The 17937-nt window shown below is 33.1% G+C and overlaps 13 non-coding genes across 13 annotated transcripts; all 13 read right to left on the bottom strand.

The window, feature by feature from the left end:
• Nucleotides 1-1077: 1077 nt before the first annotated feature.
• Nucleotides 1078-1151, bottom strand: TRNAI-AAU (transfer RNA isoleucine (anticodon AAU)). Its single transcript has one exon. It is a non-coding gene; the product is annotated as a tRNA-Ile (tRNA).
• A 580-nt stretch (nt 1152-1731) lies between these two features.
• Nucleotides 1732-1805, bottom strand: TRNAI-AAU (transfer RNA isoleucine (anticodon AAU)). The gene has a single exon. It is a non-coding gene; the product is annotated as a tRNA-Ile (tRNA).
• A 788-nt stretch (nt 1806-2593) lies between these two features.
• TRNAI-AAU (transfer RNA isoleucine (anticodon AAU)) lies at nt 2594-2667 on the bottom strand. Its single transcript has one exon. It is a non-coding gene; the product is annotated as a tRNA-Ile (tRNA).
• Nucleotides 2668-3454: 787 nt separating this feature from the next.
• TRNAI-AAU (transfer RNA isoleucine (anticodon AAU)) lies at nt 3455-3528 on the bottom strand. Its single transcript has one exon. It is a non-coding gene; the product is annotated as a tRNA-Ile (tRNA).
• A 580-nt stretch (nt 3529-4108) lies between these two features.
• On the bottom strand, nt 4109-4182 carry TRNAI-AAU (transfer RNA isoleucine (anticodon AAU)). Its single transcript has one exon. It is a non-coding gene; the product is annotated as a tRNA-Ile (tRNA).
• Nucleotides 4183-5625: 1443 nt separating this feature from the next.
• TRNAI-AAU (transfer RNA isoleucine (anticodon AAU)) lies at nt 5626-5699 on the bottom strand. Its single transcript has one exon. It is a non-coding gene; the product is annotated as a tRNA-Ile (tRNA).
• Nucleotides 5700-6489: 790 nt separating this feature from the next.
• Nucleotides 6490-6563, bottom strand: TRNAI-AAU (transfer RNA isoleucine (anticodon AAU)). Its single transcript has one exon. It is a non-coding gene; the product is annotated as a tRNA-Ile (tRNA).
• A 1444-nt stretch (nt 6564-8007) lies between these two features.
• Nucleotides 8008-8081, bottom strand: TRNAI-AAU (transfer RNA isoleucine (anticodon AAU)). The gene has a single exon. It is a non-coding gene; the product is annotated as a tRNA-Ile (tRNA).
• Nucleotides 8082-9525: 1444 nt separating this feature from the next.
• On the bottom strand, nt 9526-9599 carry TRNAI-AAU (transfer RNA isoleucine (anticodon AAU)). Its single transcript has one exon. It is a non-coding gene; the product is annotated as a tRNA-Ile (tRNA).
• A 2097-nt stretch (nt 9600-11696) lies between these two features.
• Nucleotides 11697-11770, bottom strand: TRNAI-AAU (transfer RNA isoleucine (anticodon AAU)). Its single transcript has one exon. It is a non-coding gene; the product is annotated as a tRNA-Ile (tRNA).
• Nucleotides 11771-13190: 1420 nt separating this feature from the next.
• TRNAI-AAU (transfer RNA isoleucine (anticodon AAU)) lies at nt 13191-13264 on the bottom strand. The gene has a single exon. It is a non-coding gene; the product is annotated as a tRNA-Ile (tRNA).
• Nucleotides 13265-15362: 2098 nt separating this feature from the next.
• On the bottom strand, nt 15363-15436 carry TRNAI-AAU (transfer RNA isoleucine (anticodon AAU)). The gene has a single exon. It is a non-coding gene; the product is annotated as a tRNA-Ile (tRNA).
• Nucleotides 15437-16879: 1443 nt separating this feature from the next.
• Nucleotides 16880-16953, bottom strand: TRNAI-AAU (transfer RNA isoleucine (anticodon AAU)). The gene has a single exon. It is a non-coding gene; the product is annotated as a tRNA-Ile (tRNA).
• Between the last annotated feature and the right edge of the window lie 984 nt (nt 16954-17937).

Here is a 17937-nt window from a genome sequence, read left to right as displayed (position 1 = left end):
ACGATCTCAATAAATTGCTATAAATAAGAGATTTAGTTACTTGGCGTTAGAACTTAGAACCATTAATAGATATTCCAGGCGCTTTAAGAATAGTAATTAATTCTATAATTATATCAAATGTATTCATCCAGTCCTTCAAGCAGCGTTTGATCCAAGGAGATAAACAGTCCAAAATGAGACACAAGAAAAATTAATCTTTTTTCAAAGAATTAAACTTGGCCTGTACAGGGATCGAACCTGTGGCATTGGGGTTATTAGCACCACGCTCTAACCAACTGAGCTAAAAGGTAAATTTGCACATCTTCTGGAGGACCAGCACAGGAAGCAGTGCTAATGATAGTTCAACCGGGAGATTTGGAAAGCTTAATTTCAGCTGTTTAATATGAATTAACTTTCATATTATCAACATGAAGAAACTAATATGACTTCAAAAAAATTGCAATACAAAAGAGATTTCCATTCTTAGTGTTAGAATTTTGAACCACTAACGTTTTTTCCACGTGGTTTAGCAATAAATAAATATTCATCACCTACATTCAATTGATTCATCTAATCATTCTATCAGCTTCTGCGCAAAGGAAATATAGAGGTAAACATGATACAGAAGAAAATACATCTATTTTCAACATTAAAGGAGAATCAAGTATTGGCTTGGAGACTGATTGAAATTATGTCCTTGGCGTTTTTAACTTCATGCTCTAACAGACTAAACTAATAGAGTCACTAAATATATAGCATACTACTGAAGATGAAGCAGATGATGAAGTCCTACTGATTGTTAATCCGGGATAGTTGGAAAGCTTATATTCAGCTGTTTACATTCATAGTATCTTTATATATTATCAACAAGACTAAACAAAAATGATCTCAATAAATTGCAATAAATAAGAGATTTAGTTACTTGGCGTTAGAACTTAGAACCAATAATAGATATTCCAGGCGCTTTAAGAATAGTAATTAATTCTATAATTATATCAAATGTATTCATCCAATCCTTCAAGCAGTGTTTGATCCAAGGAGATAAACAGTCCAAAATGAGACACAAGAAAAATTCATCTTTTTTCAAAGAAATAAACTTGGCCTGTACAGGGATCGAACCTGTGACCTTGGCATTATTAGCACCACGCTCTAACCAACTGAGCTAACAGGCCAATTTGCACATCTTCTGGAGGACCAGCACAGGAAGCAGTGCTAATGATAGTTCAACCGGGAGATTTGGAAAGCTTAATTTCAGCTGTTTAATATGAATTAACTTTCATATTATCAACATGAAGAAACTAATATGACTTCAAAAAAATTGCAATACAAAAGAGATTTCCATTCTTAGTGTTAGAATTTTGAACAACTAACGTTTTTTCCACGTGGTTTAGCAATAAATAAATATTCATCACCTATATTCAATTGATTCATCTAATCATTCTATCAGCTTCTGCGCAAAGGAAATATGGAGGTAAACATGATACGGGAAAAAATACATCTATTTTCAACATTAAAGGAGCTTCAAATATTGGCTTGGAAACTGATTGAAATTATGTCCTTTGCGTTTTTAACTTCATGCTCTAACAGACTAAACTAATAGGCTCACTAAATATATAGAATACTTTTGAAGAATTAGCAGATGATGAAATGCTACTGATTCCATCCAATCCTTCAAGCAGCGTGTGATTCAAGGAGATAAACAGTCCGAAATGAGACACTAGAAAGATTAATCTTTTTTCAAACAATTAAACTTGGCCTGTACAGGGATCGAACCTGTGACCTTGGCGTTATTAGCACCACGCTCTAACCATCTGAGCTAACAGGCCATTTCGCACAGCTAGCTGGAGGTCCAGCATATGAAGAAGGGCAAATGATAGTTAACCCAGGAGATTTGGAAAGCTTAATTTCAGCAGTTTACCATGAAGTTATTGTTATATATTATCAACATGAAGAAACTAATATGACTTAAAAAAATTACAATACAAAAGAGATTTACATACTTAGTGTTAGACCTTAGAACCATTAACGTTTTTTCCATGTGGTTAAGCAATAAATAAATTTTCATCACCTATATTGAATTGATTCATCTAATCATTTTATCAGCTTCTCTTCAAAGGAAATATAGAGATAAACATGATACAGTAGAAAATACATCTATTTTCAACATTAAAGGAGCATCAAGTATTGGCTTGGAGACTGATTGAAAGTATGTCCTTGTTGTTTTTAACTTCATGCTCTAACAGACTAAACTAATGGAGTCACTAATATATAGCATACTATTGAAGATGAAGCAGATGATGAAGTCCTACTGATTGTTAATCCGGGATAGTTGGAAAGCTTATATTCAGCTGTTTACATTCATAGTATCTTTATATATTATCAACAAGACTAAACAAAAACGATCTCAATAAATTGCTATAAATAAGAGATTTAGTTACTTGGCGTTAGAACTTAGAACCATTAATAGATATTCCAGGCGCTTTAAGAATAGTAATTAATTCTATAATTATATCAAATGTATTCATCCAGTCCTTCAAGCAGCGTTTGATCCAAGGAGATAAACAGTCCAAAATGAGACACAAGAAAAATTTATCTTTTTTCAAAGAATTAAACTTGGCCTGTACAGGGATCGAACCTGTGACCTTGGCGTTATTAGCACCACGCTCTAACCAACTGAGCTAAAAGGCCAATTTTCACATCTTCTGGAGGACCAGCACAGGAAGCAGTGCTAATGATAGTTCAACCGGGAGATTTGGAAAGCTTAATTTCAGCTGTTTAATATGAATTAACTTTCATATTATCAACATGAAGAAACTAATATGACTTCAAAAAAATTGCAATACAAAAGAGATTTCCATTCTTAGTGTTAGAATTTTGAACCACTAACGTTTTTTCCACGTGGTTTAGCAATAAATAAATATTCATCACCTACATTCAATTGATTCATCTAATCATTCTATCAGCTTCTGCGCAAAGGAAATATAGAGGTAAACATGATACAGAAGAAAATACATCTATTTTCAACATTAAAGGAGAATCAAGTATTGGCTTGGAGACTGATTGAAATTATGTCCTTGGCGTTTTTAACTTCATGCTCTAACAGACTAAACTAATAGAGTCACTAAATATATAGCATACTACTGAAGATGAAGCAGATGATGAAGTCCTACTGATTGTTAATCCGGGATAGTTGGAAAGCTTATATTCAGCTGTTTACATTCATAGTATCTTTATATATTATCAACAAGACTAAACAAAAATGATCTCAATAAATTGCAATAAATAAGAGATTTAGTTACTTGGCGTTAGAACTTAGAACCAATAATAGATATTCCAGGCGCTTTAAGAATAGTAATTAATTCTATAATTATATCAAATGTATTCATCCAATCCTTCAAGCAGTGTTTGATCCAAGGAGATAAACAGTCCAAAATGAGACACAAGAAAAATTCATCTTTTTTCAAAGAAATAAACTTGGCCTGTACAGGGATCGAACCTGTGACCTTGGCATTATTAGCACCACGCTCTAACCAACTGAGCTAACAGGCCAATTTGCACATCTTCTGGAGGACCAGCACAGGAAGCAGTGCTAATGATAGTTCAACCGGGAGATTTGGAAAGCTTAATTTCAGCTGTTTAATATGAATTAACTTTCATATTATCAACATGAAGAAACTAATATGACTTCAAAAAAATTGCAATACAAAAGAGATTTCCATTCTTAGTGTTAGAATTTTGAACAACTAACGTTTTTTCCACGTGGTTTAGCAATAAATAAATATTCATCACCTATATTCAATTGATTCATCTAATCATTCTATCAGCTTCTGCGCAAAGGAAATATGGAGGTAAACATGATACGGGAAAAAATACATCTATTTTCAACATTAAAGGACCTTCAAATATTGGCTTGGAAACTGATTGAAATTATGTCCTTTGCGTTTTTAACTTCATGCTCTAACAGACTAAACTAATAGGCTCACTAAATATATAGAATACTTTTGAAGAATTAGCAGATGATGAAATGCTACTGATTCCATCCAATCCTTCAAGCAGCGTGTGATTCAAGGAGATAAACAGTCCGAAATGAGACACTAGAAAGATTAATCTTTTTTCAAACAATTAAACTTGGCCTGTACAGGGATCGAACCTGTGACCTTGGCGTTATTAGCACCACGCTCTAACCATCTGAGCTAACAGGCCATTTTGCACAGCTAGCTGGAGGTCCAGCATATGAAGAAGGGCAAATGATAGTTAACCCAGGAGATTTGGAAAGCTTAATTTCAGCAGTTTACCATGAAGTTATTGTTATATATTATCAACATGAAGAAACTAATATGACTTAAAAAAATTACAATACAAAAGAGATTTACATACTTAGTGTTAGAACTTAGAACCATTAACGTTTTTTCCATGTGGTTAAGCAATACATAAATATTCATCACCTATATTGAATTGATTCATCTAATCATTTTATCAGCTTCTCCTCAAAGGAAATATAGAGATAAACATGATACAGTAGAAAATACATCTATTTTCAACATTAAAGGAGCATCAAGTATTGGCTTGGAGACTGATTGAAAGTATGTCCTTGTCGTTTTTAACTTCATGCTCTAACAGACTAAACTAATAGAGTCACTAAATATATAGCATACTATTGAAGATGAAGCAGATGATGAAGTCCTACTGATTGTTAATCCGGGATAGTTGGAAAGCTTATATTCAGCTGTTTACATTCATAGTATCTTTATATATTATCAACAAGACTAAACAAAAATGATCTCAATAAATTGCTATAAATAAGAGATTTAGTTACTTGGCGTTAGAACTTAGAACCATTAATAGATATTCCAGGCGCTTTAAGAATAGTAATTAATTCTATAATTATATCAAATGTATTCATCCAGTCCTTCAAGCAGCGTTTGATCCAAGGAGATAAACAGTCCAAAATGAGACACAAGAAAAATTAATCTTTTTTCAAAGAATTAAACTTGGCCTGTACAGGGATCGAACCTGTGGCATTGGGGTTATTAGCACCACGCTCTAACCAACTGAGCTAAAAGGTAAATTTGCACATCTTCTGGAGGACCAGCACAGGAAGCAGTGCTAATGATAGTTCAACCGGGAGATTTGGAAAGCTTAATTTCAGCTGTTTAATATGAATTAACTTTCATATTATCAACATGAAGAAACTAATATGACTTCAAAAAAATTGCAATACAAAAGAGATTTCCATACTTAGTGTTAGAATTTTGAACCACTAACGTTTTTTCCACGTGGTTTAGCAATAAATAAATATTCATCACCTATATTCAATTGATTCATCTAATCATTCTATCAGCTTCTGCGCAAAGGAAATATAGAGGTAAACATGATACAGAAGAAAATACATCTATTTTCAACATTAAAGGAGAATCAAGTATTGGCTTGGAGACTGATTGAAATTATGTCCTTTGCGTTTTTAACTTCATGCTCTAACAGACTAAACTAATAGGCTCACTAAATATATAGAATACTTTTGATAAATTAGCAGATGATGAAATGCTACTGATTCCATCCAATCCTTCAAGCAGCGTGTGATTCAAGGATATAAACAGTCCAAAATGAGACACTAGAAAAATGTATCTTTTTTCAAACAATTAAACTTGGCCTGTACAGGGATCGAACCTGTGACCTTGGCGTTATTAGCACCACGCTCTAACCATCTGAGCTAACAGGCCATGTTGCACAGCTAGCTGGAGGACCAGCATATGAAGAAGGGCAAATGATAGTTAACCCAGGAGATTTGGAAAGCTTAATTTCAGCAGTTTACCATGAAGTTATTGTTATATATTATCAACATGAAGAAACTAATATGACTTAAAAAAAATTACAATACAAAAGAGATTTTCATACTCAGTGTTAGAACTTAGAACCATTAACGTTTTTTCCATGTGGTTAAGCAATAAATAAATATTCATCACCTATATTGAATTGATTCATCTAATCATTTTATCAGCTTCTCCTCAAAGGAAATATAGAGATAAACATGATACAGTAGAAAATACATCTATTTTCAACATTAAAGGAGCATCAAGTATTGGCTTGGAGACTGATTGAAAGTATGTCCTTGGCGTTTTTAACTTCATGCTCTAACAGACTAAACTAATAGAGTCACTAAATATATAGCATACTACTGAAGATGAAGCAGATGATGAAGTCCTACTGATTGTTAATCCGGGAGAGTTGGAAAGCTTATATTCAGCTGTTTACATTCATAGTATCTTTATATATTATCAACAAGACTAAACAAAAATGATCTCAATAAATTGCAATAAATAAGAGATTTAGTTACTTGGCGTTAGAACTTAGAACCATTAATAGATATTCCAGGCGCTTTAAGAATAGTAATTAATTCTATAATTATATCAAATGTATTCATCCAATCCTTCAAGCAGCATTTGATCCAAGGAGATAAACAGTCCAAAATGAGACACAAGAAAAATTAATCTTTTTTCAAAGAATTAAACTTGCCCTGTACAGGGATCGAACCTGTGACCTTGGCGTTATTAGCACCACGCTCTAACCAACTGAGCTAACAGGCCAATTTGCACATCTTCTGGAGGACCAGCACAGGAAGCAGTGCTAATGATAGTTCAACCGGGAGATTTGGAAAGCTTAATTTCAGCTGTTTAATATGAATTAGCTTTCATATTATCAACATGAAGAAACTAATATGACTTCAAAAAAATTGCAATACAAAAGAGATTTCCATACTTAGTGTTAGAATTTTGAACCAGTAACGTTTTTTCCACGTGGTTTAGCAATAAATAAATATTCATCACCTATATTCAATTGATTCATCTAATCATTCTATCAGCTTCTGCGCAAAGGAAATATGGAGGTAAACATGATACAGAAGAAAATACATCTATTTTCAACATTAAAGGAGCTTCAAATATTGGCTTGGAGACTGATTGAAATTATGTCCTTTGCGTTTTTAACTTCATGCTCTAACAGACTAAACTAATAGGCTCACTAAATATATAGAATACTTATGAAGAATTAGCAGATGATGAAATGCTACTGATTCCATCCAATCCTTCAAGCAGCATGTGATTCAAGAAGATTAACAGTCCAAAATGAGACACAAGAAAAATTCATCTTTGTTCAAACAATTGAACTTGGCCTGTACAGGGATCGAACCTGTGACCTTGGCATTATTAGCACCACGCTCTAACCATCTGAGCTAACAGGCCATTTTGCACAACTACCTGGAGGTCCAGCAAATGAAGAAGGGCAAATGATAGTTAACCCAGGAGATTTGGAAAGCTTAATTTCAGCAGTTTACCATGAAGTTATTGTTATATATTATCAACATGAAGAAACTAATATGACTTAAAAAAAATTACAATACAAAAGAGATTTTCATACTTAGTGTTAGAATTTTGAACCAGTAACGTTTTTTCCACGTGGTTTAGCAATAAATAAATATTCATCACCTATATTCAATTGATTCATCTAATCATTCTTTCAGCTTCTGCGCAAAGGAAATATGGAGATAAACATGATACAGTAGAAAATACATCTATTTTCAACATTAAAGGAGCATCAAGTATTGGCTTGGAGACTGATTGAAAGTATGTCCTTGGCGTTTTTAACTTCATGCTCTAACAGACTAAACTAATAGAGTCACTAAATATATAGCATACTATTGAAGATGAAGCAGATGATGAAGTCCTACTGATTGTTAATCCGGGATAGTTGGAAAGCTTATATTCAGCTGTTTACATTCATAGTATCTTTATATATTATCAACAAGACTAAACAAAAATGATCTCAATAAATTGCTATAAATAAGAGATTTAGTTACTTGGCGTTAGAACTTAGAACCATTAATAGATATTCCAGGTGCTTTAAGAATAGTAATTAATTCTATAAATATATCAAATGTATTCATCCAATCCTTCAAGCAGCGTTTGATCCAAGGAGATAAAGAGTCCAAAATGAGACACAAGAAAAATTAATCTTTTTTCAAAGAATTAAACTTGGCCTGTACAGGGATCGAACCTGTGACCTTGGCGTTATTAGCACCACGCTCTAACCATCTGAGCTAACAGGCCATTTTGCACAGTTAGCTGGAGGTCCAGCATATGAAGAAGGGCAAATGATAGTTAACCCAGGAGATTTGGAAAGCTTAATTTCAGCAGTTTACCATGAAGTTATTGTTATATATTATCAACATGAAGAAACTAATATGACTTAAAAAAAATTACAATACAAAAGAGATTTACATACTTAGTGTTAGAACTTAGAACCATTAACGTTTTTTCCATGTGGTTAAGCAATAAATAAATATTCATCACCTATATTGAATTGATTCATCTAATCATTTTATCAGCTTCTCCTCAAAGGAAATATAGAGATAAACATGATACAGTAGAAAATACATCTATTTTCAACATTAAAGGAGCATCAAGTATTGGCTTGGAGACTGATTGAAAGTATGTCCTTGTTGTTTTTAACTTCATGCTCTAACAGACTAAACTAATAGAGTCACTAAATATATAGCATACTATTGAAGATGAAGCAGATGATGAAGTCCTACTGATTGTTAATCCGGGATGGTTGGAAAGCTTATATTCAGCTGTTTACATTCATAGTATCTTTATATATTATCAACAAGACTAAACAAAAATGATCTCAATAAATTGCTATAAATAAGAGATTTAGTTACTTGGTGTTAGAACTTAGAACCATTAATAGATATTCCAGGCGCTTTAAGAATAGTAATTAATTCTATAATTATATCAAATGTATTCATCCAGTCCTTCAAGCAGCGTTTGATCCAAGGAGATAAACAGTCCAAAATGAGACACAAGAAAAATTAATCTTTTTTCAAAGAATTAAACTTGGCCTGCACAGGGATCGAACCTGTGACCTTGGCGTTATTAGCACCACGCTCTAACCAACTGAGCTAAAAGGCCAATTTGCACATCTTCTGGAGAACCAGCACAGGAAGCAGTGCTAATGATAGTTCAACCGGGAGATTTGGAAAGCTTAATTTCAGCTGTTTAATATGAATTAACTTTCATATTATCAACATGAAGAAACTAATATGACTTCAAAAAAATTGCAATACAAAAGAGATTTCCATACTTAGTGTTAGAATTTTGAACCACTAACGTTTTTTCCACGTGGTTTAGCAATAAATAAATATTCATCACCTATATTCAATTGATTCATCTAATCATTCTATCAGCTTCTGCGCAAAGGAAATATAGAGGTAAACATGATACAGAAGAAAATACATCTATTTTCAACATTAAAGGAGAATCAAGTATTGGCTTGGAGACTGATTGAAATTATGTCCTTTGCGTTTTTAACTTCATGCTCTAACAGACTAAACTAATAGGCTCACTAAATATATAGAATACTTTTGAAGAATTAGCAGATGATGAAATGCTACTGATTCCATCCAATCCTTCAAGCAGCGTGTGATTCAAGGAGATAAACAGTCCAAAATGAGACACTAGAAAAATGAATCTTTTTTCAAACAATTAAACTTGGCCAGTACAGGGATCGAACCTGTGACCTTGGCGTTATTAGCACCACGCTCTAACCAACTGAGCTAACAGGCCAATTTGCATGTCTCTGGAGGACCAGCACAGGAAGCAGTGCTAATGATAGTTCAACCGGGAGATTTGGAAAGCTTAATTTCAGCTGTTTAATATGAATTCACTTTCATATTATCAACATGAAGAAACTAATATGACTTCAAAAAAATTGCAATACAAAAGAGATTTCCATACTTAGTGTTAGAATTTTGAACCACTAACGTTTTTTCCACGTGGTTTAGCAATAAATAAATATTCATCACCTATATTCAATTGATTCATCTAATCATTCTATCAGCTTCTGCGCAAAGGAAATATGGAGGTAAACATGATACAGAAGAAAATACATCTATTTTCAACATTAAAGGAGCTTCAAATATTGGCTTGGAGACTGATTGAAATTATGTCCTTTGCGTTTTTAACTTCATGCTCTAACAGACTAAACTAATAGGCTCACTAAATATATAGAATACTTATGAAGAATTAGCAGATGATGAAATGCTACTGATTCCATCCAATCCTTCAAGCAGCGTGTGATTCAAGAAGATTAACAGTCCAAAATGAGACACAAGAAAAATTCATCTTTGTTCAAACAATTGAACTTGGCCTGTACAGGGATCGAACCTGTGACCTTGGCATTATTAGCACCACGCTCTAACCATCTGAGCTAACAGGCCATTTTTCACAACTACCTGGAGGTCCAGCAAATGAAGAAGGGCAAATTATAGTTAACCCAGGAGATTTGGAAAGCTTAATTTCAGCAGTTTACCATGAAGTTATTGTTATATATTATCAACATGAAGAAACTAATATGACTTAAAAAAAATTACAATACAAAAGAGATTTTCATACTTAGTGTTAGAACTTAGAACCATTAACGTTTTTTCCATGTGGTTAAGCAATAAATAAATATTCATCACCTATATTGAATTGATTCATCTAATCATTTTATCAGCTTCTCCTCAAAGGAAATATAGAGATAAACATGATACAGTAGAAAATACATCTATTTTCAACATTAAAGGAGCATCAAGTATTGGCTTGGAGACTGATTGAAAGTATGTCCTTGGCGTTTTTAATTTCATGCTCTAACAGACTAAACTAATAGAGTCACTAAATATATAGCATACTATTGAAGATGAAGCAGATGATGAAGTCCTACTGATTGTTAATCCGGGATGGTTGGAAAGCTTATATTCAGCTGTTTACATTCATAGTATCTTTATATATTATCAACAAGACTAAACAAAAATGATCTCAATAAATTGCTATAAATAAGAGATTTAGTTACTTGGTGTTAGAACTTAGAACCATTAATAGATATTCCAGGCGCTTTAGGAATAGTAAATAATTCTATAATTATATCAAATGTATTCATCCAGTCCTTCAAGCAGCGTTTGATCCAAGGAGATAAACAGTCCAAAATGAGACACAAGAAAAATTAATCTTTTTTCAAAGAATTAAACTTGGCCTGTACAGGGATTGAACCTGTGACCTTGGCGTTATTAGCACCACGCTCTAACCAACTGAGCTAAAAGGCCAATTTGCACATCTTCTGGAGGACCAGCACAGGAAGCAGTGCTAATGATAGTTCAACCGGGAGATTTAGAAAGCTTAATTTCAGCTGTTTAATATGAATTAACTTTCATATTATCAACATGAAGAAACTAATATGACTTCAAAAAAATTGCAATACAAAAGAGATTTCCATACTTAGTGTTAGAATTTTGAACCACTAACGTTTTTTCCACGTGGTTTAGCAATAAATAAATATTCATCACCTATATTCAATTGATTCATCTAATCATTCTATCAGCTTCTGCGCAAAGGAAATATAGAGGTAAACATGATACAGAAGAAAATACATCTATTTTCAACATTAAAGGAGAATCAAGTATTGGCTTGGAGACTGATTGAAATTATGTCCTTTGCGTTTTTAACTTCATGCTCTAACAGACTAAACTAATAGGCTCACTAAATATATAGAATACTTTTGAAGAATTAGCAGATGATGAAATGCTACTGATTCCATCCAATCCTTCAAGCAGCGTGTGATTCAAGGAGATAAACAGTCCAAAATGAGACACTAGAAAAATGAATCTTTTTTCAAAGAATTAAACTTGGCCTGTACAGGGATCGAACCTGTGACCTTGGCGTTATTAGCACCACGCTTTAACCAACTGAGCTAACAGGCCAATTTGCACATCTTCTGGAGGACCAGCACAGGAAGCAGTGCTAATGATAGTTCAACCGGGAGATTTGGAAAGCTTAATTTCAGCTGTTTAATATGAATTAACTTTCATATTATCAACATGAAGAAACTAATATGACTTCAAAAAAATTGCAATACAAAAGAGATTTACATACTTAGTGTTAGAATTTTGAACCAGTAACGTTTTTTCCACGTGGTTTAGCAATAAATAAATATTCATCACCTATATTCAATTGATTCATCTAATCATTCTGTCAGCTTCTGCGCAAAGGAAATATGGAGGTAAACATGATACAGAAGAAAATACATCTATTTTCAACATTAAAGGAGCATCAAGTATTGGCTTGGAGACTGATTGAAATTATGTCCTTTGCGTTTTTAACTTCATGCTCTAACAGACTAAACTAATAGGCTCACTAAATATATAGAATACTTTTGAAGAATTAGCAGATGATGAAATGCTACTGATTCCATCCAATCCTTCAAGCAGCGTGTGATTCAAGGAGATAAACAGTCCAAAATGAGACACTAGAAAAATGAATCTTTTTTCAAACAATTAAACTTGGCCTGTACAGGGATCGAACCTGTGACCTTGGCGTTAAGCTAACAGGCCATTTTGCACAACTACCTGGAGGTCCAGCAATTGAAGAAGGGCAAATGATAGTTAACCCAGGAGATTTGGAAAGCTTAATTTCAGCAGTTTACCATGAAGTTATTGTTATATATTATCAACATGATGAAACTAATATGACTTAAAAAAAATTACAATACAAAAGAGATTTTCATACTTAGTGTTAGAACTTAGAACCATTAACGTTTTTTCCATGTGGTTAAGCAATAAATAAATATTCATCACCTATATTGAATTGATTCATCTAAACATTTTATCAGCTTCTCCTCAAAGGAAATATAGAGATAAACATGATACAGTAGAAAATACATCTATTTTCAACATTAAAGGAGCATCAAGTATTGGCTTGGAGACTGATTGAAAGTATGTCCTTGGCGTTTTTAATTTCATGCTCTAACAGACTAAACTAATAGAGTCACTAAATATATAGCATACTATTGAAGATGAAGCAGATGATGAAGTCCTACTGATTGTTAATCCGGGATAGTTGGAAAGCTTATATTCAGCTGTTTACATTCATAGTATCTTTATATATTATCAACAAGACTAAACAAAAATGATCTCAATAAATTGCTATAAATAAGAGATTTAGTAACTTGGCGTAAGAACTTAGAACCATTAATAGATATTCCAGGCGCTTTAAGAATAGTAATTAATTCTATAAATATATCAAATGTATTCATCCAATCCTTCAAGCAGCGTTTGATCCAAGGAGATAAAGAGTCCAAAATGAGACACAAGAAATATTCATCTTTTTTCAAAGAATTAAACTTGGCCTGTACAGGGATCGAACCTGTGACCTTGGCGTTATTAGCACCACGCTCTAACCAACTGAGCTAACAGGCCAATTTACACATCTTCTGGAGGACCAGCACAGGAAGCAGTGCTAATGATAGTTCAACCGGGAGATTTGGAAAGCTTAATTTCATCTTTTTAATATGAATTAACTTTCATATTATCAACATGAAGAAACTAATATGACTTCAAAAAAATTGCAATACAAAAGAGATTTCCATACTTAGTGTTAGAATTTTGAACCAGTAACGTTTTTACCACGTGGTTTAGCAATAAATAAATATTCATCACCTATATTCAATTGATTCATCTAATCATTCTGTCAGCTTCTGCGCAAAGGAAATATGGAGGTAAACATGATACAGAAGAAAATACATCTATTTTGAACATTAAAGGAGCATCAAGTATTGGCTTGGAGACTGATTGAAATTATGTCCTTTGCGTTTTTAACTTCATGCTCTAACAGACTAAACTAATAGGCTCACTAAATATATAGAATACTTTTGAAGAATTAGCAGATGATGAAATGCTACTGATTCCATCCAATCCTTCAAGCAGCGTGTGATTCAAGGAGATAAACATTCCAAAATGAGACACAAGAAAAATTCATCTTTGTTCAAACAATTAAACTTGGCCTGTACAGGGATCTAACCTGTGACCTTGGCGTTATTAGCACCACGCTCTAACCATCTGAGCTAACAGGCCATTTTGCACAGCTAGCTGGAGGTCCAGCATATGAAGAAGGGCAAATGATAGTTAACCCAGGAGATTTGGAAAGCTTAATTTCAGCAGTTTACCATGAAGTTATTGTTATATATTATCAACATGAAGAAACTAATATGACTTAAAAAAAATTACAATACAAAAGAGATTTACATACTTAGTGTTAGAACTTAGAACCATTAACGTTTTTTCCATGTGGTTAAGCAATAAATAAATATTCATCACCTACATTGAATTGATTCATCTAATCATTTTATCAGCTTCTCCTCAAAGGAAATATAGAGATAAACATGATACAGTAGAAAATACATCTATTTTCAACATTAAAGGAGCATCAAGTATTGGCTTGGAGACTGATTGAAAGTATGTCCTTGTCGTTTTTAACTTCATGCTCTAACAGACTAAACTAATAGAGTCACTAAATATATAGCATACTATTGAAGATGAAGCAGATGATGAAGTCCTACTGATTGTTAATCCGGGATGGTTGGAAAGCTTATATTCAGCTGTTTACATTCATAGTATCTTTATATATTATCAACAAGACTAAACAAAAATGATCTCAATAAATTGCTATAAATAAGAGATTTAGTTACTTGGTGTTAGAACTTAGAACCATTAATAGATATTCCAGGCGCTTTAAGAATAGTAATTAATTCTATAATTATATCAAATGTATTCATCCAGTCCTTCAAGCAGCGTTTGATCCAAGGAGATAAACAGTCCAAAATGAGACACAAGAAAAATTAATCTTTTTTCAAAGAATTAAACTTGGCCTGTACAGGGATCGAACCTGTGACCTTGGCGTTATTAGCACCACACTCTAACCAACTGAGCTAAAAGGCCAATTTGCACATCTTCTGGAGGACCAGCACAGGAAGCAGTGCTAATGATAGTTCAACCGGGAGATTTGGAAAGCTTAATTTCAGCTGTTTAATATGAATTAACTTTCATATTATCAACATGAAGAAACTAATATGACTTCAAAAAAATTGCAATACAAAAGAGATTTCCATACTTAGTGTTAGAATTTTGAACCACTAACTTTTTTTCCACGTGGTTTAGCAATAAATAAATATTCATCACCTATATTCAATTGATTCATCTAATCATTCTATCAGCTTCTGCGCAAAGGAAATATAGAGGTAAACATGATACAGAAGAAAATACATCTATTTTCAACATTAAAGGAGAATCAAGTATTGGCTTGGAGACTGATTGAAATTATGTCCTTTGCGTTTTTAACTTCATGCTCTAACAGACTAAACTAATAGGCTCACTAAATATATAGAATACTTTTGAAGAATTAGCAGATGATGAAATGCTACTGATTCCATCCAATCCTTCAAGCAGCGTGTGATTCAAGGAGATAAACAGTCCAAAATGAGACACTAGAAAAATGAATCTTTTTTCAAACAATTAAACTTGGCCTGTACAGGGATCGAACCTGTGACCTTGGCGTTATTAGCACCACGCTCTAACCATCTGAGCTAACAGGCCATTTTGCACAACTACCTGGAGGTCCAGCAAATGAAGAAGGGCAAATGATAGTTAACCCAGGAGATTTGGAAAGCTTAATTTCAGCAGTTTACCATGAAGTTATTGTTATATATTATCAACATGAAGAAACTAATATGACTTAAAAAAATTACAATACAAAAGAGATTTTCATACTTAGTGTTAGAACTTAGAACCATTAACGTTTTTTCCATGTGGTTAAGCAATAAATAAATATTCATCACCTATATTGAATTGATTCATCTAATCATTTTATCAGTTTCTCCTCAAAGGAAATATAGAGATAAACATGACACAGTAGAAAATACATCTATTTTCAACATTAAAGGAGCATCAAGTATTGGCTTGGAGACTGATTGAAAGTATGTCCTTGGCGTTTTTAACTTCATGCTCTAACAGACTAAACTAATAGAGTCACTAAATATATAGCATACTACTGAAGATGAAGCAGATGATGAAGTCCTACTGATTGTTAATCCGGGATAGTTGGAAAGCTTATATTCAGCTGTTTACATTCATAGTATCTTTATATATTATCAACAAGACTAAACAAAAATGATCTCAATAAATTGCAATAAATAAGAGATTTAGTTACTTGGCGTTAGAACTTAGAACCATTAATGGATATTCCAGGCGCTTTAAGAATAGTAATTAATTCTATAATTATATCTAATGTATTCATCCAATCCTTCAAGCAGCGTTTGATCCAAGGAGATAAACAGTCCAAAATGAGACACAAGAAAAATTCATCTTTTTTCAAAGAATTAAACTTGGCCTGAACAGGGATCGAACCTGTAACCTTGGCGTTATTAGCACCACTCTCTAACCAACTGAGCTAACAGGCCAATTTGCACATCTTCTGGAGGACCAGCACAGGAAGCAGTGCTAATGATAGTTCAACCGGGAGATTTGGAAAGCTTAATTTCAGCTGTTTAATATGAATTACCTTTCATATTATCAACATGAAGAAACTAATATGACTTCAAAAAAATTGCAATACAAAAGAGATTTCCATACTTAGTGTTAGAATTTTGAACCAGTAACGTTTTTTCCACGTGGTTTAGCAATAAATAAATATTCATCACCTATATTCAATTGATTCATCTAATCATTCTATCAGCTTCTGCGCAAAGGAAATATGGAGGTAAACATGATACTGAAGAAAATACATCTATTTTCAACATTAAAGGAGCATCAAGTATTGGCTTGGAGACTGATTGAAATTATGTCCATTGCGTTTTTAACTTCATGCTCTAACAGACTAAACTAATAGGCTCACTAAATATATAGAATACTTTTGAAGAATTAGCAGATGATGAAATGCTACTGATTCCATCCAATCCTTCAAGCAGCGTGTGATTCAAGGAGATAAACAGTCCAAAATGAGACACAAGAAAAATTCATATTACTTCAAACAATTAAACTTGGCCTGTACAGGGATCGAACCTGTGACCTTGGCGTTATTAGCACCACGCTCTAACCATCTGAGCTAACAGGCCATTTTGCACAACTACCTGGAGGTCCAGCAAATGAAGAAGGGCAAATGATAGTTAACCCAGGAGATTTGGAAAGCTTAATTTCAGCAGTTTACCATGAAGTTATTGTTATATATTATCAACATGAAGAAACTAATATGACTTAAAAAAAATTACAATACAAAAGAGATTTTCATACTTAGTGTTAGTACTTAGAACCATTAACGTTTTTTCCATGTGGTTAAGCAATAAATAAATATTCATCACCTATATTGAATTGATTCATCTAATCATTTTATCAGCTTCTCATCAAAGGAAATATAGAGATAAACATGATGCAGTAGAAAATACATCTATTTTCAACATTAAAGGAGCATCAAGTATTAGCTTGGAGACTGATTGAAAGTATGTCCTTCGCATTTTTAACTTCATGCTCTAACAGACTAAACTAATAGAGTCACTAAATATATAGCATACTACTGAAGATGAAGCAGATGATGAAGTCCTACTGATTGTTAATCCGGGATAGTTGGAAAGCTTATATTCAGCTGTTTACATTCATAGTATCTTTATATATTATCAACAAGACTAAACAAAAATGATCTCAATAAATTGCAATAAATAAGAGATTTAGTTACTTGGCGTCAGAACTTAGAACCATTAATAGATATTCCAGGCGCTTTAAGAATAGTAATTAATTCTATAATTATATCAAATGTATTCATCCAATCTTTCAAGCAGCGTTTGATCCAAGGAGATAAACAGTCCAAAATGAGACACAAGAAAAATTCATCTTTTTTCAAAGAGTTAGACTTGGCCTGTACAGGGATCAAACCTGTGACCTTGGCCTTATTAGCACCACGCTCTAACCAACTGAGCTAACAGGCCAATTCGCACATCTTTTGGAGGACCAGCACAGGAAGCAGTGCTAATGATAGTTCAACCGGGAGATTTGGAAAGCTTAATTTCAGCTGTTTAATATGAATTAACTTCCATATTATCAATATG

The sequence above is a fragment of the Lissotriton helveticus genome, chromosome 4_1, assembly GCF_964261635.1.
Source record: "Lissotriton helveticus chromosome 4_1, aLisHel1.1, whole genome shotgun sequence".
In the NCBI taxonomy this organism is placed as follows: Eukaryota; Metazoa; Chordata; class Amphibia; order Caudata; family Salamandridae; genus Lissotriton; species Lissotriton helveticus.
This window is presented reverse-complemented; position numbering and strand designations above follow the sequence as displayed.